The 25650-nt window shown below is 43.6% G+C and overlaps 1 protein-coding gene across 1 annotated transcript in view; it reads left to right on the top strand.

Moving 5' to 3' along the window:
- LOC126190765 (cadherin-87A) overlaps positions 1-25650 on the top strand; it is a 699820-nt gene that overhangs the window by 305408 nt on the left and 368762 nt on the right. The window contains exon 2 of the mRNA XM_049931292.1: positions 23725-23776. The gene's annotated coding sequence lies outside the window, so the exon portion shown is untranslated. The remainder of the gene's footprint in view (positions 1-23724; positions 23777-25650) is intronic.

Here is a 25650-nt window from a genome sequence, read left to right as displayed (position 1 = left end):
TGGTCATAAGATTTCGCGCTAGAAATTAATCTTATGGTATTCTGTTACCTCTGTACATAACAAACACGTCGTACTATAAAAAATGGCATTCTGGTTTCCGCCTGTGACAAGCGGGCAAGCTAGGACATGCTGAGTATCGCCTACTGCAGCAAAGGAGGTGACGCACAGTGAATATGCGGCTTCGAATTTCTGCTTTAGTCTCAACAAATCTTCAGGTGAGACCTATGCAGTGTTACAGGCAGCTAATGAAGAATCTCTTATTTCCTACAGCGCAGTATGGGGATGGTATAAATTGTTTAAAGAGGGGAAGCAATCAGTTTCAAATCAACAAATAACCTTACGAACATTTCCTGAAATACTCAAAATTTGATTGGGTGCCATCCACAAGCTGTTGGCAGATAATTTACACATGAGACGTGTCTGTACGCGGTGGGTTCCGAGAATGCTGATTCCCGATCAAAAGAACATTCGCGTGCAGGTCAGCATATAGCTGAATTTATGTTGGAGGAAGATCCGGAGTTTCTTTCAAAGGTAATCACTGTTCATGAAACTTAACTATACCATTTTGATCCTGAGACCAAACAATAAGGCTTAGTGTGTCAACCTCCTTCACCAAAAGTGGCTGCTTCTGCAAGGAGAGTTATGCTCATTTCATTTTTTGATATTCAGGGAACGGTTTATCAGTATGTTGTACCTGCACACAAATCAATAACTGGACAGTATTATAGGGATGAACTGAAAACTTTACAAGTCCATACCAGGCACAAAAGACCACTTATCAGTGAAACAGGCTGGATGTCGCATCACGATAATGCACAGCCGTATATTGCAAACGTTGTTATTCATATCTTGCAAAACACAATGTGAAGTGCATCCTCGTCATTCCTACAGCCCGTATTTGAACCCGTGTGACTTTTTGCATTCCCTAACTTGAAGAAACACTTCCCTGAGAATCATTTTCTATCATTAGTGACGGTTGTGAAGATGATTCTGAAGGTCCTTTCAAAATTAATTTCCAGCATGTCTTTGCAGACTGTCAGAAACGACTGTCCTGTGCATCGCATACAAAGGACACTATTTTGAAAACGACCGTCAAAATTATGAGGATGAGTCAAGGTATTGTTAAGTTCCCCCTATGTGTTTCTTTATGAAAGTAAGCCGAAATTTACATCCTACTCTGTAAAAAGTCTACGTATTACCAAACCTATGTAACCAAAAATTATTATTCAACTTGAACTCGTATGCTAAGCTTTGACTAAATGAACTGTAACTGATATGAATACAACTTGTGTTTATACTAATGCGCAACTGAAGTAAAGCAATTATCTGGCCCTAATCAAAATATCTTTTTATCCCGCGTCTTGATAACATTGTAGTATATTTCTCTTAAACAGAAAAGCAAGCAGCAAGCAGCAAGCAGGCAACAGCTAAGCTAGATTTCGGTTTTTAAATAAAATTTACAAACAGAAAAGCAAGTATTGTGAATGTATCGTTCGGTGTTACTTACGATTTACAGCGCTATTAACACATGTATGTGTTCCTGGGACTGTATTTGTTCGTCTTCATACTCCAGCTTGCTGGTTTCTGGCGTTGTTTATAGACATTTGTCACATCGCATGTTTCACTTTCACTTCCATTTGGTGATCAACATATGTGTGTTTCCGGTGTGTAGTGTTGCCAGCTGTTGTTGTGTGTTTGTCTATCATTTGTGGTTGTGTGTGGTTGTGTGTCTGTAATTTTTTTAAATAAACATGAATTTGTGTGTGGGGGGGAGGGGGTGAATTTGTGTGTGAGGGGTGGGGGAGGGGGGTAACTTACTGTGTGCAAATGATTTTTCTTGCAATGTCAGGAGCTTTTTGTTGTGATTATTCACTCTGATAACTGTCATGTCACATTTCATGTTGGATGGTTCATGTCTCTGTTTTATCAGGTGTTCAGCGAAGGTAGAATGCCTGTTTTCATATTTCCAGCTTCTTATATGTTCTTTATATCTAGTTTTAAATTTTCCGGTTGTCATCCCCAGATATACTGATTTACATTCTTGGCAAAAAGCAAACTGCCTTCATTTAGTTGCATAGACGTTACATACCTCCACGAATAGAAGAAACAAGTTCATAATAACGAAATTAAAGAATTTCAATCATGTTTACGTATCTAAATGTACATACTCGTCGCAGAGAACGTAGTTTTTCTCGTTGCGAGCTGGTGATGGTAGGACCAGCATTCTTTTTTTTGCTTTTTTGGTCCCCTTTCCTATTGCAAAGGACACATCGCATCAGATTTGGCAGATCAATGTGCTCAATTTTTTTTATCAACAACAAGATACTTTTTTTCAAAATCCCAGCGATGCCATATCTGATGCCTCGTCGGAGCTTATTTACGGCATACCTCTCCTCCAAGTACGGTGTATACCACACGAAACCATTTTTTCGTCTCTATGGATATCCTCTTGCACGAGAACTTTCGAGGAACTTCTTCAAACTAGCGCCCTCCATTGCAGTATCGCCATCTGTATGCTCTTCCTCGCCTGTGTTGTGTGTAGAATCTTCTTCTTCAGTAGGAAAATTCTCCTCGTCGCTTTTCAACAAACTCCTCACCATTTTCGTCCACTTCGAGCAACTCCTCGCACATACATCGAGTTCAGCAGATTGCTCACTATCTAATTATTTGAATAACATGCTTTCTATCGCACAAAAAATAGACAATATAAAACATAGTATACTTACTTTATTTTTCACTCTGATGCCAAAATACACTTGAAACGAAATGCACTTAAATGTCACACATTCCACCTGACTTGACAGTCTCGGCTGTAGGCACGTTCAGTTGAATGTGGACGGTTACCGTAGATGGACTGACGCTTCCACTGTAATGCCACGGGTTTACTATCGAACTCATAACAGATGGCGTCATAGACCTGATTTTCTCAGGTTTGAATACTTAAACTCAGCGAAAAGGGAGTTTGAGGTGTGCTGCACCCGTGTGTGTCAAACAACAGACCTTATATTTGGTAGAAGTAGAGTACAAATCGCTGCCCGGCATCTAGATACAGGTATCACACATGTTCCTGATATACTTACCGCGAACGTCGGAGCGCTTCCTTTTTCAACACCACGACCAGTTCTGATTCTAGAGGTTTTCGAGTACGAGCTACTGCCCTGTTTCCGGTAACCTCGGTGTAACCTTCGGCCCTTCAACTTCTTCATTAACACCATCAGGCACCAAACTCGTGCAGCATAAAATAACAAGTGTGCGTGCAGTAAGCGCCCTTTCTCACGCAACCTGTGTTGTGATCTAAAGCAAGACGATGGGAGTGATGCACCTTTTACGGTTATCGAATCGATTTTAGGAGATATAACTCTCAATGTGTCCTACTTTATGTCATTAAATTTCTATTTGTTGACTGCGTGATAAACAGTATTCAACAAAGCAGAAAAACATAAAAAGATATTTTTTACTTTCCGGAAATAGGGTAATTTCAGGACCATCTCGGAATGCAACACGATCGTTAGGCTCGCACAGCTATGTAGGTGGCTGTCGTGTGGCTGCTCTCTCCTTGAAGGCGGAAGCGAGCAGCACGCGCGGTTTTGTAACGACCTCAGTCACTTTTGAATTCCTCCGTCAGCTCCCACACTTGTAGACCAACCCAGCTCCTGCTTTCCGTTTCCCAAGCTTTCCACATCCTCTCTTCCATTCTGCTAACTGTTCCCAAATTACGACAACCTGCAGCATGTTCTCGTTAGTGAAAGCAAGTTGTCGCAAAATATTCTGTTATTATAGCTACGAAATTCAACTCCACTTAGCCAAGTACTCATAACCTATAGTGTTTTCTAACATTTTATGTCTATTATATTACATAGTATGATGAAAAACAGTCCACTAAAGGTAAAATATGTCTGATAAATGCTCGCTTCTCAGTATCTGTAAAGTAATCCATGACCGAGACATTCACTTCGTATCGCAACCGACCTTCATCGAAGGGTAGAACATAAGTACAGTAGCTAATCTAATAGTCTGAGTAACCATTTCTTGATTTTTATCAGAACATGAAACATATGTCTGAAAACTACGTTTCTGGTTCAAAAGAGTACATCTGTGACGAAATCATTGTGCGTCACAGCTGTTTAACAGCCACACAAACGCCAAAATAAAACCTGAAATATGTATAACACATGCAAGATTCTTGCATGTGTAGTATCAAAAGAAGGAATGACTTTTTTTATTTCATGCATTTTGTGCTGAATGTACTTCAAAATAATCGGCAAGGAAGACAGAATCCGTTCAACCACAACTAAAGTAGGGCGCCTGGACAGTAAACTATCCGTTTACCCGTGTGAAAATAGTGGTGCTGCTTCTTTTCAATTGATTTAGAAACAAATTAAATGATCGCTAGCGCTACACTCTAAATTATACAAGGTGTACATATAAATATGATTATATCTTGTTTTCCCACGAGCCACTAATTCCTTTCTTGTACCAACCTCTTCACCTCCTAGTAGCATTTGTACCCTACGTCCTCAATTATTTGTTGTCTTCCCTTACAGTTGTTTCCTCTCGAGTTCCCTGTAATACAATGGAGGATATTCCCTGATGTCTTAACACATGTCCCAAAAACCTGTCTCCACTTCTTGTCAGCGTTTTCCATATGTTCCTTTCTTCGACAGTTCTTCGGAGAATCTCCTCATTCCTATCATTGCACCTAATTTTCAACATCCTTGTATAGCTCCAAATCTGAAATGCTTCGTTTCTATACTCTTACGGTTTTCCCACGGTCCGTTATTATTATCACACAATGCTCTGCTCAAAACATACGAGAAATTTCGTCCTCAAATTAAGACCTATGCCTGATATTAGTTCACGTCTCTTGGCCTGTGCTAGTCTGCTTTTTACGTTTTCCTTGCTCCGTCCGTCATATATTATTTCGCTTCCAAGATAGCAGAATTCCTATATGTCATGGTCATCAAGTTCGCTGTTCTCGTATCTGCCACACCTCATAATTTTCGTCTTTCTTTGGTTTACTCTTAACCCATGATGTGTGATCATTAGACTGTTTATTCCATTCATTAGGTCCCATAATTCTTCCTCAGTATTGCTGAGGTTTGCAATGTCATAAACGAATCTTATCAGTGATGAGATCATCCTGAATTTTAATTCCAGAACTCAACTTTCTTTTATTTCCATCATTGCTTCTTTGGTGTATCGATTGAACAGTATTTGGCGAAAGACTGCATCCCTGCCTTACGACGCTTTTAATCTGAACATTTTGTTCTTGGTCTCCCACTACACATTGTATATTACCCGTCTTACCTTACAGCTTACCCCTATTTTTCTCAGAATTTTGAACTTCTTGCACCATTTTCAAGTTGACAAATCCTATGAACGTGTTTTGGTTTTTCTAACCTTCGTTCCACTATCAGTCGCAACATCATAACGGCTTCGCCGGTGCCTTTACCTTTTCTAAAGCCAAACCAATCGTCCTCTAAGAGGTCCTCAGTTTTCTTTTATATTCTCCTGCATATTATTCTTGTGAAAAACTTGGATACAAGAAATAGTAATCTGATTGTGCGATAGTTCGCACACTTAACTGCTCTTTCTGTCATAGAGCTCGTGCGAATAATTTTTTTTTTCCGAAAGTCCGATATCTCTGCACACTTATAGATTCTATACACTTCCTTGGTTACTACTTCCCCCAATGATTTCAGAAATTCCGAAGGGATGTTACCTCTTCCTTCTGCCTTATTCGGTCGTAAGTCTTCCAGAGCTCTGCTAAACGCCGGGTCTGATGTTGGGTATCTTATGTCTTCTGTATTGACTCCTACTTTTTCCTCAATGACGTCATCAGAGAAGTCTTCCCCCTCATACAGGCCTTCAATGTACTCGTTTCATTTACCTCCTCTCCTCTGCGTTTAATAGTGGGATTCCCATTGCACTCTTAAATGTTGCTGTTCTTGCTATTAATTTCCCCTGAAGGTTTGACTTTTCTATACGCTGAATCAGTCCTTCCGACGAGCATTTCTTTTGGGATTTCCTCGCATTTTTCCTTCAGCCATTTAGACGTGGCTTCCCTTTACTTCCTATGTATCTCATTCCTAAGTGATATGTGTTGATGTATTCCTGTCTTTTCTTGAACGTGTCTCCACTTTCTTGTTTCGTCGATCAGTTGAAGTGGTTCGTCTGTTACCCAAGGCTTCTCCGCCGTTACCATTCTTTTACCTATGTTTGATTGCCCAATTTCTGTAATGTCCTTTTTACTAATGTCCATTGCTCTACATCTGAACTACCTACTGTGATATTCACTATCGCAGTATCTTCAGCGTTAGAAAGCTCCAATCGCTTCTCATCGTTCCCCAGTACTTCAGTACCTCATCTCTTTCCATACTGATTGGTCGCGACAACTCTTCCTCCCTTGCTTCCCCTACTACCACGAACCAATCCCCCATTATTATCAGATTTTCTTCTCATTTTGTGTACTGAGTTACCCTTTCAGAATGTACCGTCGAGTACTTGTCATTGTTTGACCTAAGAATCAGCGTCCTTACTGATAGTAATAACAACAATGTTGTTGAGTAGTTTACGAGCTGGCAAGTGTGAGTCTCCTTGTTTGTATAGATTTGGGGGCAGAGTTATTGATATCAGTTGAAACTAATCAGCAAAAGTGTAAAATCACGTATACTTGCTACCTAAGAAAGACAGTGTAAGCACACACATGATCATCTGAGTGAGCGACATAGCGATGCGGCAGGCACGGCATCGCACGTCCAGGCCAGAGTGTGTGGAAGCCCCGACTCGCACAGGGGACCGGTTTCGCTTCCAGGAAACTTGGAACCCGAGCGCTGGAGGAAGGCGCCCCTAGCCACCTGCTCCCGTCTGGCGCAGCTGCTGCCTTGTTGGTGCGCACTACTGGCACCCAAACTACCGAAACTTCTGCTATGAACCTCATAACACACCATTTGCTGGTGTGAGTGGTAAACCAGCACGCCCATCGCCGCTGCTGCAAAACGCTACGACCATTTATCCTTGCAGTTACAGTGTCGTTGATGAGTATTTAGTTTTCAGTCATCGACGACATTATAACCGCAACTCGGTATCATCAACATCATCGTTACCGCCTGTTTGACATACATTAATGGAAAAATTCGTCCAGACTTCTCCGCGTCCTCTAAGAATGCACACTGTTCCAATAGGTCGTCGTCTCGACATTTACTTAGCCCTTGACATTCAGCAAAAAACTTCCTGTTCTCCAACTACCGCCCAATCGCCTGACTATATGCTCCGCAGACCTTTATTTGACTTCCCATTACGATGATTGCGTCCTCCACTCCACTCTGTCCCTCGATACACTTGTTCGTTTCCCTGCCCCTCCTAGTTATTACCATAATCCATTTCTCCGTTGCTTACTGAGCAACCCTCCCTTTTCATACGCTTTTTGAACTAAAAGTCTATGCCTCATTATCATTAGTCGGAACTGGCCGTTTGCACGAATTGTAAACTTTTCGATTCTGGCACATAGGAACCTTGGTTTTTAGAACCGTTTAGTTTCGGTTTATGGGAAATGATTCCCATTTTCAGATGCGTTTTTCGAGTGTTATGCCACTTACTCATGATGTTTTTGATGTGTGAGACGCTGCATAGTTCTGTTGCCTTTACCGTAACATATAAACACGCGAAATTTTGGAATTAATGCTCGATATTTATATAGAGTTAATGATTAATTTCGATAACATCTGTTACTTGCGGCTTTCTTGTTCTCGACTTACGCAGAAACTCATACGTATTTAACATCTCACACAATATACTGCGCACAGTACGCGTTGAAGACAGCAAACAAACAAAAACAAAGTAGTACGTTAGCTTAAAACTTCCTCCGTTCATTCCATATCGCTCAGTTTTGCTCAGTTCACAAGGAAAACAAATTTCACTATAGAACTGGAAGGAGAATCTTCATTGGTCGTATTTTTTTGTTTTATTATCCGCAAAATCAATTTTCGGTCACTTAGTGACCATCCTCAGTGCTGTAATATACAATTAAAAGTGGTAGGCACTGGTATCACCAAGCTTAGAACGATCACATAAGCGAGTTTAATGGCTAAAAATGTTATCACACTGTGAAAAGTAAACCCAAGAAATGATACTCACTCACTGCCACCGCACTCTTGTTGGCATACATAATCACTTTACCTCATACGCCGCTATGTGCAGAAACACTAAAAAGAATATTCAGCTCTGGTGTCATTTATTTGTAACAGTATCTTTGCTTACAAAACTTCACATCGGACCATTTTAATGGATATATTACATTATTTTCACTTCTTACGTTATTTAATGTTGGCTGGAATAGTTCGAACTGAACAGATTGTGTTTAGAAAGCTACGTTTTTTTATAGTTCGTAAGACAAAGTGTAAACCAGGACCACCTTTTCAGTAGGTGAGTATAGTGAATCTTCCGAAAGCACCATAAAACCGACCGGTGTAATCAACTTTTTTTAACAGCTTGGCACTGACTCAGGATGGTTCCCGTCCCCCCAAGTTCCACACATCATTAACAGCTGCGAAAACTGGACCGCTGGATTCGTACCTCTGTGACAGCGTGTTGCTCTATGTTGCACGCTTAGTCTGACAAGTTCCCAATTCCTGCCGTCCTCATCCTTTCGACCTTGGGTTAGGGAATTCAGTGTTCCTAGATCCATAGTCTCAAGAGTGTGCCGAGAAAACCACATTTCAGTCATTACCTCTCACCATGGACAACGCAGTGACCGACGGCCTTCACGGCCGAGAGCAGTGGCGTTTACGTAAAGTTGTCAGTGCTAACAGAAAGCAACACTGTCTGAAATAACCGCGGAAATCAATGTGGGACGTACGAAGAACGTATCCGTTCGGACAATGCGGCGAAATTTGGCGTCATAGGGCTATGGCGGCAGACACTGTTGCGAGTGCCTTTGCTAACAGCACGACATCGCCTTCAGCGCCTCTCCAGGGCTCGTGATCATGTCGGTTGGACTCTAGACGACTGGAAAACAGTGGCGTGGTCCGTTGAGTCCCAGTTTTAATTGGTATGAACTGGTGGTGTTCCTTTTTCCCACGCGCCATTCGAGAGTGGAGTGGTAGAGAAGTAGTATGAAAAGGTTCGATGAACACTCTGCCAGCACTTAAGTGTGAATTGTAGAGTAACCATGTAGATGTAGATGGTAGGGTTCCCGTGCGGTGCAGAGCCCACGAAACCGCTGATCCAAGTTGTCAACAAGGCACTGCGCAAGCTGGTGATGGCTCCATAATGGTGTGTGCTATGTTTGCATGGAATGGACTGGGTCCTCTGCTCCAACTGAACTGATCATTGACTGAAAATGGTTATGTTCGGCTACTTGTAAAGCTTTTGCAGCCATTCGTGCCCTTAATGTCCCAAACAAATATAAAATTTTTGTGGATGACAATGGACCTTGTCATCGGGCTACAATTGTTCGCGATTGATTTGAAGAACATTCTGGACAGTTCGAGAGAATAATTTGGCCACTCATATCGCCCGATATGAATCCTATCAAACATTTGTGGACATATTGGAGAGGGCTGTTCGTGAACAAATTCCTGCACCGGCAACACTTTCACAGTTGTGGAAGGCTATAGAGGCAGCAAGGCTCAATATTTCTGCAGATGACTTGTTGACCCATGTCAAGTTGAGAAGCTGCACTACACCGGGCAAAAGGAGGTCCGACACGATATTAGGGGGAATCCCAAGACTTTTGTCACCTAAGCATATAACATTATAAACGGCTCACGCCCCCGCGTGGAACGTAAATTGGGATTTTCAAAATGACGGAGCACAGTAATACGTCGTCCTTTCCTTTCAGGCGTTACTAAAGGCTTATGGAAATCGTTGTGTTCTCTGCAAAGCCTACCTTCATTATATAGTAGTCTTGACTGAACTGTGACAGAAGCCCGAACAGCAGGAGACTGACGTTCCAGGACATGTATTGAAACTGTGTGAAATAGCAGCATGTAATCTAATGTACGAGGGCTGAATGAAAAGTAATGCCTCTACCTTCGTTAAATGGGTTTGGATAGGAATATTTTAATAAACCAAACGCAGAAACAATCCTTAGAACGTGATCTTTAATTAGCAATATTCACTTTTCCACATAATCACCAGCCTATTGGATACATTTCTGCCAACGATGAACACGTTTTCTGAGGCCGTCACGGAAGAAGTCGACACTCTGTCTCGGCAACCACAGTCCCACAGTTCTCTCAACGTCTTCATCAGAAGCATAATAATGTCCCCGCAGATCGTCTTTCATGATCTGAAACAGATGGAAGTAAGACGGTGCTAAATCTGTACTGTATGGAGGATGCCAAACGATGGTGAGATTAAGTCTCAGACGTTCTACTGTGGTGGCACGTGAAGTGTGTGGTTTGGCATTGTCATGTTGCAGGAAAACATTTCCCTTTTCCTTTCGGACCCTTGTTAGCCGTCGTTTCAGAGTTCGCAGCGTTGTGATGTAACGCTCTGAATTTATTGTTGCTCCACGATCAAGGAAATCAACATGGATAACACCATCTGCGTCCCAGAACACTGTGACCATGATTTTTCCAGCTGAGGGCTGAGTCTTGAATTTCTTTTTCTGGGGCGAGTCTGTATGGAGATATTCCATGACTGACGTTTCGTTTTCGGGTCGTAATGGTGTACCCGCGTTTCGTCTCCTGTCATAATTGAATGTAGAAAGGCGTCACCTTTATTCTCGTAACGCGAGAGGACTTCCTGGAAGATTTCAAGTCTGTGCGCTTTGATTTCAGGAGTCAGCATCCTGGGCACCCATCGTGCACAGATCATCCGATAACCAAGCAAACAATAATGTGACCCACACGTCTTGTGAAATGCCGATTGTGCTTTCAATTTCTGAGTGATAAGGCGATCGTGCTGAATCAATCTGTCAACATTTTGATTGTGAAACTCGGTGGTTGCTATCACTGGACGTCCAAAACTTTGTTTGTCACGCAGGTCAGATATTCTCGCCTCGACATCTCTAAACTTACTCGCCCAACGACGCACAGAACTCAACACAATCACCATAAACTGCTTTCATTCTCTGATAAATCTTCTTTGGGGTGACACCTTACGCATTGACCTACCATCTGCGCAGTGTTCCATATTTTACACTGTAACAACGCAACCGTTCAATGTTAAGGCTTCCCGCCAACTGGAGCCATAGAGAAGACACTACGGAACAAGCCAGTATTGCCGCATACTAATGCTGCCATCTGTTGAAGAGTTACGAAGGTGGAGGCATTACTTTTTAGTCAACCCTCGTATGAGCGATATAGGTTGTTGTATTTTCTTGTACTATCACCTGACTATGTACTTCTTGTATCTTTTAGCACTGATAATGGATAGGAACTAGCCGAAATCTAGATTTGCTTTAGTAAGGCCTGAAAGGAAAGGACGACTGACTGCTGCCCTCCATCATTTTGAAAGTAATATCCCAGTCGTTGAGTCCATTCCGCATTGATAATGGAAGGTAACTTGGTAAAGTGGGATGTCCCGGATATCTCAGGCAGTCCCAGGTGGTTCAGGCCGTATCGCCTGCTGTACGTCCACACCAGGATCGCTAGCAGAAGCCGATGTTCTAGTCCATTTCACAAACGCGCTGAGTTTCACGGCAGTGTGAATAGTATGCGTATAACATTTCGAAACAAGGCAACCACAGAGTTGTAAATTGAAGGGAGATCACTGTTGTCAGCTGCAGAGGGACATTAAACGGAATCAGCGGTGACGAGCGAAGATGTGTGCCGGACCGGGATTCGAACCCGGGACACAGAGATATCGCAACAGCACGAACTATCACGGCACGCCACCTATCCGCAGTCCCTACTACCGTTCGCTACTCAGATTCCCACAGGAGGTCAGACGTATTTGTGCATTCGCACTGAACAACGTGAATTCTTTGTCCAGTTAGGCTTATCAATTATTGGAATGCGTGGTGTCAGTTCTTTCCAACATGTCCAGAAGAACAGACACCACTCATTCATATAATGCCAGTTCGTTCATAGTTTACACTGTAACGATAACAAATAAATACCAGACGGTTCGCGAGCGATAACTAACTTCAGCCATTTTTTTTGTTTTTTTTTTTTTTTGTTAGGATTTAACATCACTTAATGTAATCGAGAATGCCTGGCATTTGTTTACAAAATCCTAACTGGTAAATCAATACCTAAGTAGTAAGTAAAGCTATTACCAACCCGAAGAATTGTGTAAACAAGACAATGTCTTATTGCAGATGACATGCCGTTGCTTTCTTACTGCCTTTCCATTTACTAACCAAGCCAACCATAGGGGCTTACTTACCGAACCACGGTACAACTCGGTATTTTTCCATTAACAAATATAACCAGAAGTGAAATAAAATAAGTGATATAAAAATCCGAGGAGTGACCAGGGATCGAACCTTCAGCTATGAATCCTTAGTCTAGCACTTCAGCCTTAGCCACCGACCTACACAAACCAACAAAAATAGTCGGTTTTCTTTCAAACCGTTTCATAAATCAGTTTAAAGTTTTCCAAAATTAATACAAATAAATCGCACGAGACAACCGAGTATAACTTCTCTTTTAGTTGTTCCCTTACTTTCAATCTCTTGCTACTCGTATTTTAATTTATCGTGCTCAGACTCCATTTGCCTTTGATTGATGAGAATATGACATTTCTATAAGTGATATATGTGAACCTTCATTAGATCCTTATTTATATATAAAATCAAAGTGTTTATAAAGCTATCGCGGTACTTAAACCATATCATATCTGAAGAGAAACTACAGGTTTGTAAGAGTAGCTATTATCGAGTTTCTACTCAAATGAACTCCACTTAAACACAGAGACAATTTTATACCAGGATATCCCCGTCAGAAATTTCGGTGACATAAATTAACGTGGCGACAGGACTAGCAAAATTAACGTGGTGATAGGGCTTGCAAATCACCGATGATGGAATGCTTTTCTGTGTGCTGCCTTTGAATCATTTGAAAGAGATATCGGAATTCTTGCTGCTCATCAGTGAACACGGTTCGAGGTGACCTTTCATTATAAATGTGTCTAATTTATCTCTTTGTGTTGTCCTACAGTTAGTACCACATAAGCTGTGCACAAATGTCAGACTGAGAGCACACATCAGTTTTGTGATACGCTGCTTATTGCTGTTTATTAATGAATTCTACTCTGATATGAAACCTGATTATATATGTTGTTTAAACTGTAGCGAAATGAAATTTGAAACCATTGTTATGAATATGCTCGGTTTCGTTAGTTTCTGACAAATTGAAATCATTTATTGCAATCCTTCATGTGAAAAATTTGTTGTTAGCTACTCTGATATGAAACCTGATTATATATGTTGTTTAAACTGTATCGAAATGAAATTTGAAACCATTGTTATGAATATGCTCGGTTTCGTTAGTTTCTGACAAATTGAAATCATTTATTGCAATCCTTCATGTGAAAAATTTGTTGTAAGCTTCTGGCAAAACAAGTTTTAACAAAGTCGCTTTCAACTGTAGCTTCAAAGAAAATACTTTAAGATTCTATGGTAAAACAAAAACAAATTATTTCAATTGATACTTTCCAAGCGCTGAAATCAAGATGTCATATTCACTCCTGTAAGTCACGAAAAATTTTCGTTCAGGATCAATACAAAATTATTTATCTATGAATTAAGAAACGATCTTGTTATGTTGTATGCAGTGGAAAACTCTTTGCTTGAAGCCATAGTCAAAAATCTAATTAGAAGAATTGCTTGCGAAATGATGGCAAATAAACTATACTAAGCAACAGTTCTCTGCCTGGGAGAGCATAAACCTGACAAATGTAATGTAATAAAGTCTTTAAGCAAACATAATCTGTGAGACGTTGCATCAAAAACCTGGTGAAATAATAAGCAAGCAAGACGACATATTACGTAAATGAGAAATGGCACACACAAAAAGGTGGAACTTAATCGTAATTGCAGTTTTAAAATTTTAATGCACTGCTTTCAAGATTATTTCTTACTGCTCGCAGAGGAACTAACAGGAGAACCAATATGACATTTATTACACTTCTTAATTCTTTTATAATTTTGCATGTATAAATAATGAACATCCGTTTACTGAATTGTAATATAGTTTTGAGGACTTGAATTTACTTGTGTATTTTGGAACTGCAGTGCGTATTATCCTATCTAACACTGGTGCACCGATTCGACGAAAATATTGCAAAAATATGAATTTGGGCGCTCTTCAAAAATGTTTCAAATGGCTCTGAGCACTATGGGACTCAACTGCTGTGGTCATCAGTCCCCTAGAACTTAGAACTACTTAAACCTAACTAACCTAAGGACATCACACACACCCATGCCCGAGGCAGGATTCGAACCTGCGACCGTAGCAGCAGCGCAGCTCCGGACTGGAGCGCCTAGAACCGCACGGCCACCGCGGCCGGCGGGCGCTCTTCAAATGTTATATCTGATTACTAGGTACAGAATTGCAAACCATTTTTGTAATTATATCATTTCAAGTTAATATGAAAGTAGCATGTGATTTTTCAGTAATTATATAAATACCAGGTGGTAGAAAGCGAGTAAGCACACTACAGTAAAGTTTGACAAGCACAGCACACACAGATGCCTGAATGCTTTTAGTGTCGGCAGCAGTATAGCTTCAATAAAATCTTCTCAGTTTATAAACCTCGTTTCTTCGAATAAAACACTAGAGCTTTCGATAGCTGTCTCCGCCATCGCCATCAGGAGTTAAAATCACTGAGTTCTGGCGCCGGCACCGTTTTCTGCTTATACAGATATAATGGCAACATCTGAGACCTTCCAGAGAGGGCCAGAGGGATGCGTTAGCAGAAGGGAAGTTGGGTAGCTCCCAGGATCGCAGGATCGGAGCTACCGAGAAATACGGGTCCTGCTACGAACTTGTGACGTCACACCTAGTCGCTTTGTCCGCCATACTTCGCTAACGCTCGGCTCCGTGCAGAGCCCTCCTGTCAATTAAGAGGTACCCACTAAAGATATTATCATTGTGTGCCATCGAAAGCTTGCATACATTTAAACACGCAGTTAATAGTTACGAAACGTGACTGAAATAGTTAGTAGCTCTCCACTTGAGATGCCTGCTGGCTCCTATATGACCTGAAGTGTCACATGCTGTGACGTACCCACTGCGTTTTGACTTTCTCGTGATCCTCGCGTGGTACTGTTGACGTCAGATGCCATGAGGGACTGGCGCCACTTTTGAAACTGCTGCTACCGCACCCCTACAAGTGTCAGGCCTTGCTTTTGCTCGAAGTCCAAAGCCCGCCCCACGCCCCGTCAAGTACATACACGCATGGTCTCTATTAATACTGTTGTTGTTTCTTCTAGGACAGCATTATAGCTGACGTGACTGCCATCTTGGTCTGTCAGAGGTCGTGTGTAAATAAGCCCGATAAATGAAATACTGTAACCTTCAATTAAAACTCGTTGACACTGAAAAAGGAGAGCTGGAATAAATAAGTACACCCTATTTACTTTAGTGCAGAAGAATAAGCCTGTGCATGTGGAGCATTGTAAAAGGTGCAAACAGACACAAAGGAGTGTTGAATTTTACACAATTTCCTAGCAGCTCACTCAGGTGCATAAAATAACTTGACACATGGCACCGCAGACAGCACCTTGGGGGAGGTGACAGTGGTTGTATTTGGGTTTGTGAGGAGGGGGGGGGGGGGAGGGCTCCACTGTGCATGACCTCTCTGCAGTAGTGAGTAGTGTAGGTACAGATCGGCAGCTGAAGCCGGCGCACGAACATGTATCTCGCATAACTTGTCAGTTACAGCAAGCGAGTTTGCAAACGATTGTATTAACAAGATTATTCAATACCACCAATAAATCGACAAAAAAAGGTTCAAATGGCAAAAAAGCACTTTGGGACGTAACATCTGAGGTCATCAGTCTCCTAGACTTCGAACTACTTAAACCTAACTAACCTAAGAACATCACACACATCCATGCCCGAGTCAGGGTTCGAACCTGCGACCATAGCAGCAGCGCGGTTCCGGACTGACGCGCCTAGAACCACTCGGCCACAGCGGCCGGAAATAAATCGACAAACTCGTCAGTTTCTCACTACAGTAACGAAAACGAAATAGTTATATAAACAAAGAATCATCGAAAGGAAAACATCAACAATGCACTCCACGAACGAAATCTCACAAAACAAAAGGCTCGTGCTCTGAGGGTTCCGTACAAACTCAGTAATGTTTATGGACAACTAGCTTTTTCCCCATGGCTTCACCTGTGTATGTGTTTGACACATATAATGAGCTCACCTCCTCCTCGCCCACTCTGTGTCCACCACTTCCTTCCTCTGATGTCCACCCCCATCCTCTCACTGCTACCTGTCTATCCCCTCCTACCCACACCCTTTTTCTCCTATCCCCTCTCTTTGTGTATTTCCACGACACCCTCTCTCTGGCCATATCTTCCTCTCTCTGATGATATCTTCTCTTACTCTTTTTTTTCCATCTCCACTTCCGTCTCTTCCTGTTCCACCTTCCCACTAACCCTCTGCACCTTCCAACTGGCTCATGCATCTCCCTTCCTTCCCCTTCTCTGTCCATTTCCTCTTTCCTCACACTCTGTCCATTCCATCCTCTATCCATCTCAACCTGTCCCCAGCCATGGTCATCGTAATATGTAGCCTCTGCAATATTCTTCCCACAACACACAAGTCGAACAGGGCAGGCTACACATCAGGGGCTTGAAAATTATTTATTTGCTCTGGATGCACAGGCTTCTGTGCAAAGCAGGCTGATGCTACTCCAACATGCCTGTCATGCAGAGCAGCATGCATGTCAGGGCCTGGAAAAACCACTTAATGCCCCTGACATGTGGGCTGTCCTGCAAAGCTGGTTGACTTGGCAGGCCTGTACTGTTCCCATTCAACATGCTTGTCGTATGGCATGAGCTGAAAAAGGATATGTTTTCCACTTATCTCTGTTCCTATTGAAGCAAGGAGTTTATAAACCCCACAGCACTGATTCTCATGAGGCCTGCTGCTTCTGTGCCACGTTTGGTTGAAATCGACCCAGGGGATTGGGAGGAGATCCTGGACATAGACCGTTTTATGTGTATAATGGAAACATAATAATTTTGTATGGCTCTATGGCTTGATGCAAATCTTTCCATGAAACACCACTTTCGCAACTTGTGCATCCCTAATCTACCTCCATTATCCAACTGGAGAAAGGGCACATATAGTTCAGTGTGGAATCTGAACCATAGGTTGTTTTGGCGACTCATCACATCGTTGAGAGGTGAAGGCTAGCTTAAATAAAAGACTGAAAAATCCATTGTCAGACAGATTCGATACCGTGATCCCATGATCTCTCAGTATTCAGGTATGGCTTTACCACTAGACCAGCTGGCCCAAAGTGTAAACAGATAGTTCGCCTATAACTTTTGATGTATGAGTTTGCGAGTATCAAAATACGCGACATACATGGCCATATCTTTGGATGGTATTGACTTAAAAGTTTACATTTTCCGTAGCACCTTGGGCAGACAGGTAGACAGACAGACGCACAGGCAACAAAATAATCCTATACGGATTCGTTTTTACTGTCTGGGTTGCACAGTCTTAAAAAAAGGAGTAAAACTGTTGTGTAGAAGATGATTTTGCTTATTACGACTCTGATATTGTAAAATAAAAAGCAAATGTCACGCGGAAATAATATGTCAGTCCCTAGTAACATGTTCGGCATTATTACCTAAAAATGACAGTTTCTTCTTCTTCTTCATGTTTCTGTACTAGTGAAGCCTTGGGGAGTATTTGTGGCTACGTTTTTCCCTCCTTCTTTATTCTCTTGGCTGCTATTGGAATAGCCAGTTTTTACAACCTTCTTAAATAAAGTTTTTAATTAGATTTTTGCTTCCTTAATTGCCTCTTCCGACATAAATTTAACGACGTTCCATATAAACACATTTACCTGATTACGAAGAATTTTTCCTGCACCAATGTTGCCTTAAGACTGTGGTGCCATGCTATGTTGCAAAGAGAGAGCAACGAGAACGCGAAAAGTGTACAGGCCGACAGTTGGCAATCAGCTGAGGCGGCTGCTCCTCCGTCGGACCGAAAAGATGGAATCGTCGAACGCTCACGACGCGTTTCTGCATTTGTGCCATGTTATTCTGTGTGAGCGCTATACCCGTCTGATTGCAGCTGCGTGCCATGGCATGGACTCCACGAACCGCAGAATACGCGGGGAGGGAGAAGCCGTAATGATTCACGACTTCTAGACCTCTATCTATAACTCAACAAGATCGGTTAGAGTTCAGAACAAGGTGAACTAATCTCGCTCCCATGGCATCCCAGACGCTGGACAGTGGCCGGATCTGCTGGATGACCATAGAGGCACCACCATGTCCATCAAGTGTTTCTCGAATCAGTTTAACACAATTAACACGCTGTGGGAGCTATGGGGTAGGACGGTGCCTTGGTGGAAACAGGGATCGCCTGTGGGACGCTACAGACCAATACTTGGAAGCACATGATCAGACCGAGAGTTTCCGCATAGTTCGCCTATGAGAGTCTGATCGTGGACGTTTCGTGGACTTCATTTAATTTTACATAAACATCCCCCAGACGAGGATACCTCCAGCACCTGCCTGAGCTGTTCACTTTTGACAAGGGGATTGCTTTGCTCCATGACATTTTCGACATAATTGTACACTGACATTCGCATGTCCACATTTGCTGGGGATTCTTTGTCCAGTTGTTTCTGTGTTTCTAACAATCAGTGACATCACTCTTTCGTCAAAGATAATCACTGAATTCCGTGGCATTTAACATGTGTGCTGATGTGGCTTAAACACTCTATTGTGGAAATAAGCTTTTCGGTCTCAAGAAAATTTATTGGATTCTAACTGAGAATATGTTCAAGAATTCAGCAGAAAACTGATGTGAGACATATTGGCCTGTAATTATGCGAGTCTGTTCTTTTGCCTTTCTTAGACACAGATGGTACCTACGCTCTTTTCCAGTCACTCGGGACTTTGCTCTGGGCCAGAAAAGCAAGCACTCGGTCTTCAGGCCACAACTGGCCCATCCATCGGGACCATCCGACCGCCATGTCATCCTCAAGCTGAGGATGCGGATAGGAGCTCCTCAATTGACATCATGAGGCTGAGTGCACCCCGAAAAATGGCAACAGCGCATGACGGCCCGGATGGTCACCCATCCAAGTGCCTGCCGCACCCGACAGCGCTTAACTTCGGTGATCTGACGGAATTTGGTGGATCCACGGCGGCAAGGCCGTTGCCGTGCTGCATAACGATCCACGATAAATGCAACCTAAGTAAGGGGCCAGTGCCGGAGAGTACTGTTTGAAAAATCGCATTGGGATTCCATTCGGACCTAGTGACTTATTTACTGTCAACTCTTTCAAGTGTTCCCCTACGTCAGAGATGCTTATTATTATGTCGTCCATACGGGAGTCTTTTCGATGGTGAAACAACGGCATGTTTTTACGATTCTCCTGCGTGAACGATTTCTTGAATGCGAAATTTAAAACTTCGGCTTTCGTTTTGCTGTCTTCAACTGCCATACCAGACTGATCAACAAGTGACTGGATGGAAGCCTCAGACACACTTAGCGATTTTACAAGGGACCAGAATTTTCTCGTGTTCTCTGACAGATCTTTCGCTAAGGCATGACGGTGTTAGTAGTTCTGTGCTTCGTGCATAGATCTTTTCACAGACGCACGTATCTCTGTTAACCTTCGCTTGTCGTCATTTGGTCGTTCTCTTTTGAGCCGAGAGTGCAACAGTGTCAGCTTCCTTAGGATTTTCAGAAAGTAGTTATTAAACCATGGTGGGTCTTTTCCGTCCTTAATCCACTTACTAGGCACATAATTCTCCAGACCACGATTTACAATCTGCTTCAGCTTTGTCTATAATTCCTCAACATCCATCTTACTGGAACTAACTGATGTCAGTTCACTGTCTCAGTGAGATGCTAACAACTACTTGTTTGCTCTTTCTAGCAGAAGCACTCTCCTAGCCTTCTTAACTGTTTTATTAACATTTGTAATCATAGTTGCTATAATGACATCATGATTGCTAATCCGCGTTTCTACACTGACGTTATTGAAACGATCCGGCCTATTTGTAGCTAAACGGTCTACTGAACTAGCTGCTCAACACAGTTTCCAGAAAACGTGTTCAAAAGTATTTTTCATGACTGTCTGTCTATACAATTTGCAATGAGTTCATAGACATGCCAGTCTATACACGATAGGTCAAAGTCGCCTCCAACTAGTAACGCATGCTCTGGGTATTTACGCGCTACTGACCATCGACATGCTTTGAATGACTCTAGAACTGCCACAGCAGACTCGAGGGACCAGTAAAAACATCCGACAAGTAGTTTACTTTCACCTAGACCTGTTATACGCGAACAGTTAGTTTCACTGTCACATTCAATTTCGACGTCAATATAGAAAATATTTTTGCCAACTGCAATGGACAAATGTGTGTGTGAAATCTCATGGGACTTAACTGCTAAGGTCATCAGTCCCTATGCTTACACACCACTTAACCTAAATTATCCTAAGGACAAACACACACACCCATGCCCGAGGGAGGACTCGAACCTCCGCCGGGACCAGCTGCACAGTCCATGACTGCAGCGCCCAAGACCGCTCGGCTACGCGGCTGCAATGGACACTTCCCCTCCCTGACCTCTAATCTGTCTTTCCGATACACGTTCCACGGCTCATTAAATATCTCAGAGCTTCCCACTTCGGGTTTCAGCCAGCTCTCGTTCCCGAGAACAATTTTAGAGGGAAGACTTTCCTGGAGGGCAGTAAGTTCGGGAACTTTGTTACGAAAATTTCGACAATTTACTGATAAAATTATGATAGTCGAAGTATCTTTACTCTGAACGCGGCCTGACTTTCCTAGCTGCTTATCGACTGGTGAGTATTCATCAGAGTACCTCAAACTACTGCCGGCCGCTGTGGCCGAGCGGTTCTAGGCGCTTCAGTTCGGAACCGCGCTGCTGCTAAGGTCGCATGTTCGAATCCTGCCTCGGAAACGGATGTGTGTGATGTCCTTAGGTTAGTTAGGCTGAAGTAGTTCTAAGTCTAGGGGACTGATGACCTCAGAAGTCAAGTCCCATAGTGCTTAGACCTCAAACTACGGTCTAGCCTAAAAAAACCTGATGTGCTCTCCACAGGTACTCTTTTACAAGAGTAGCTGCTTCCTGATCTATCAAGGGGAGTCCTACAAATCCTCAAGCGATAACGCGGGTCTAGAAATCTGCAGCCAAGACTGACAAAGAGTCGACGAATCCTTTGGTTGAGACACTCCACTCTGCTTCAAACCAAAGGGCTCCAGTCAGCTCTGGAAACAAAGCAACAAATCGCGAGCTCTGCTTGCACCCCACGCATGAGGCTTGCGCCCTTCACCACTTTCGCAATCCGCCTGTATGAACGGAGGATAGTCTTAGAACCCATGCCACAGGCGTCTTTGGAGCCGACGTGAGCCACAACTTGCAGACTACTGCACCTTGCACGCGCGGCAGCCGCCGCAGGCAGCGCTGCCTCCACATCCAGAATGAGGCCCCCCCCCCCCGGCAGACATACCAAGTGCACATTGGCATTTTTCCAGCCCTGAAGGCTATCTGCCTAAGGAGCTCCATAACGCGCCCAAGCTCCCGGTAACTGGTAATCCCCTCCCCCCATGTACTTCCTCGGACCCTACTGAAGGAGCGGCCACCTGTCGACTCAGAGTGAATGGGCGAGGCCAGGTGGCCAGTCTCCACATTAGCCCTCTGCCTCGAGCGATGCGAATGCGTCACCCACCATTTACACTGCTACGAAGGCGGATCCACAGCGTCACGTATTCTTGTATGTGTCCCCGTAGCAGAGCTCGTGGGCGAAACAAACGACACCTGAGGTGTCCCATACACCGCGCCAGATTCTCCGCCACCGCTACACCCCAAGGCAGCACGCTGAAGTTGACTGGCCGTAGCCAAAAGCGCGTTCAGCTGTTGGCGAACTGCGGCCAGCTCCTTCTGCGTCCGCCCACAGCATGCACACATCGTACTCATCCTAGCAAGACTAACCGAAGAAGTAAACTGTAAAAGCAGACAGAATGGTAGATATGCAACTTGCTACTCTCCTGATGTGTCACCAATGAACGCTGACACCTCAGTGAGCTATGTAGCTGACTGTTTAGAAGAAATTAAAACTGCGCTACAGACTGCCCGAATTTACACTTAGAAAATGCGAGCTTACACCTCGTACACGCAAATACGCACGAAATTTGAGAAATATACTACGAGGGAAAGACAGGAAAAGATAAAAACTTAGCTTGCTGCTCTGTAGATCGGTATCAGCCGCGAGCTGGGGCCTCACTGACTGGCTTACTAACGGACGCTTATCTTCAAAACAAAACAAATGAGCAACTACTGCGCTATGTTGTGAATGAATTTGCACTCACAAAAACGCGAGATTAAACCTCTTAAAGCCGGCCGGTGTGGCCGAGCGGTTCTAGGCGCTTCAGTCTGGAACGGCGTGACCGCTACGGTCGCAGGTTCGAATCCTGCCTCGGGCATGGATGTGTGTGATGTCCTTAGGTTAGTTAGGTTTAAGTAGTTCTAAGTTCTAGGGGACTGATGACCTCAGTTGTTAAGTCTCATAGTGCTTAGAACCATTTGAACCATTTTTTTAAAAATCTCTTAAACAGAAAAACGTGCACCTTGGTAATGGTTTGTATATGAGAAATATTTCACCGAATTATAGACGGAAAGTTAACTGTAGCCATACGGCCCCCCGCCCTTTCCCGTCCATCCCCCGCCCCTCCTACCCCCCTCTACACACACCGGTAGTGGACTACTTTGGAAGTTCATGAAATGTATTCGCGGTTGGACAACTATCAGCTGTATAATGGAACAACGGCAGCGAAAAATTGTGTCTTACCGGGATTCGAACCCTGATTTCCCGCTTACCACTAGCGACTTTAGAAGTCGGACTAAGCTAGTGGTTTAGTACTGCAAATACTAAAGAATTTTGGCATCAATACTAAGCTCGAGAACGACGGCTAATTTAGTTACGTAGATTCAAAATTAAAACACAAAGAAGGTAGGCTACATACCTGAAGGAAAGTGCCGACTTGGAGCAGTCAGGTGCATCTTCACATTTCTTCACAGGTCTACGTCGTGACTTCGCACTAAATAAATCGATCGAAGATTTTCTAAAACGCTACTGCTGTTCAAATATTTCCGATAGGTATCATGAACTAAGTGCAGGTAAGTGTTCATCCGAGACAACCGTTTATCCTCTTTACTAAAGAGCCTCGGTGACCACTATAAGTTCAAGTGGGCTCATAGTACAGCTTGTCGAACGAAAACCGGAAGAGCTGTAAATTACCATCTGAGTTGCGCATGTAAGTAGTTTCCATGTACTACTATAATCGGGAACAACATCGTTAAATTATATTTAATGGCGCATCTAATTTGCTTGTCAGATCGCACGTGTCTCAGTTTAGTTCGTAGATCACGAAACTTATGTTGCAACGAATCCGTAAACCCGTAATTGTTTAATTTACATAACTGGTTTAAGTTTCCAGTACCAGAGATAAAGATTGCTAATGCGTCAATTGAAATTCACTAATCTTCAAAGACGCAGTAACACACCCTTTATCTTTGTTTTCTGTTGCAGACTGCTGCTGAGGAAACCCATCGCTTCACGTGCTGCGAGGTCTATTGAATGCGTAAGTTAACCTTCCACTTTTCTTTATCAGTCGGCACCTCTTCAGTTACCCTAGGCTGGCTCATGCTGAAGTTTTATCGGCCAAGTCCTATGCCGTGATTCATTATCCACCCTTAGGCCGCTACTTATAAATGCTTTTATCCTTTCTTCGTTCAGACAGGTTCGTCTGAAGTTTTCCATTTAACGTCCCAATTCTCACCGCGGTGCGTAATTTTGCCTCGTCCTCTACAGTCGCTTTCCTGAGAGAGCGTAGCATCTTTTTTCGTCCTGATGATGGAGGAGATGCATCAGTAAGGATTTCACTCGGCGCCCGTAGCGTTGTAGAGCCGCGCTGATCCAAGAGCTCATAACGGCCGACCACAACTCAGGGTGACGAAGCGGTACAGAGTCCAAGGTGCGTTCCCGTGCCTCGAATGTATCCCAGGTCGCCACAACGGGGTTGAGCTCATGTGACTCAACGGCCGGGCCGGCACTTTTGGGTCCGAGGAGTGTTTATGGAATCATTGAGGCACGGTTCAGAAGTAACATCTCTCTGAATATGCACTTAATTACACAAAAGCCGATCGCACCTGAAAATTGAGCTACCCCGAGTTTTACACTACGAGCCATTAAAATTGCTACACCACGAAGATGACGTGCTACAGACGCAAAATTTAACCGACAGGAACAAGATGCTGTGATATACAAGTGCCGGCGTGTGTGGCCGAGCGGTTCTAGGCACTACAGTCTGGGACCGCGCGACCGCTACGGTCGCAGGTTCGAATCCTGCCTCGGGCATGGATGTGTGTGATGTCCTTAGGTTAGTTAGGTTTACGTAGTTCTAAGTTCTAGGGGACTGATGACCTCAGATGTTGAGTCCCATAGTGCTCAGACCGATTTGAACCATTTTTTTGATATCAAAATGATTAGCCTTTCAGAGAATTCACACAAGATTGGTGCCGGTGGCGACACCTACAACGTGCTGACATGAGGAAAGTTTCCAACCGATTTCTCATACACACAACAGCAGTTGACCGGCGTTGCCTGGTGAAACGTTGTTGTTATGCTCGTGTTAGGGGGAGAAATGCGCACCATCACGTTTCCGACTTTGATAAAGGTCGGATTGTAGCCTATCGCGATTGCGGTTTATCGTATCGCGACATTGCTGCTCGCGTTGGTCGAGATCCAATGACTGTTAGCAGAATATGGAGTCGCTGGGTTCAGGAGGGTGATACGGAACACCGTGCTGGATGCCAACGGCCTCGTATCACTAGCAGTCGAGATGATACGCATCTTATCCTCATCGCTGTAACACATCATGCAGCCACGTCTCGATACCTGAGTCAACAGGTAGGGACGTTTGCAAGATGACAACCATCTGCACGAACAGTTCGATGACGTTAGCAGCAGCATCGACTATCAGCTCGGAGACCATGGCTGCGGTTACCCTTGACGCTGCATCACAGACAGGAGCGCCTGCGATGGTGTACTCAACGACGAACCTGGGTGCACGAATGGCAAACGTCATTTTTTCGGATGAATCCAGGTTCTGTTTACAGCATCATGATGGTTGCATCCGTGTTTGGCGACATCGCGGTGAACGCACATTGGAAGCGTGTATTCGTCATCGTCATACTGGCGTACCACCCGGCGTGAGTGTATGGGGTCCCATTGGTTACACGTCTCGGTCACCTCTTGTTCGCATTGACGGCGCTTTGAACAGTGGACGTTACATTTCAGATGTGTTATGACCCGTGGCTCTACCCTTCATTCGATCCCTGCGAAACCCTACATTTCAGCAGGATAATGCACGACCGCATGTTGCAGGTCCTGTACGGCCTTTCTGGATACAGAAAATGTTCTACTGCTGCCCTGGCCAGCACATTCTCCAGATCT

Source organism: Schistocerca cancellata, chromosome 1, assembly GCF_023864275.1.
Source record: "Schistocerca cancellata isolate TAMUIC-IGC-003103 chromosome 1, iqSchCanc2.1, whole genome shotgun sequence".
Classification (NCBI taxonomy): Eukaryota; Metazoa; Arthropoda; class Insecta; order Orthoptera; family Acrididae; genus Schistocerca; species Schistocerca cancellata.
This window is presented reverse-complemented; position numbering and strand designations above follow the sequence as displayed.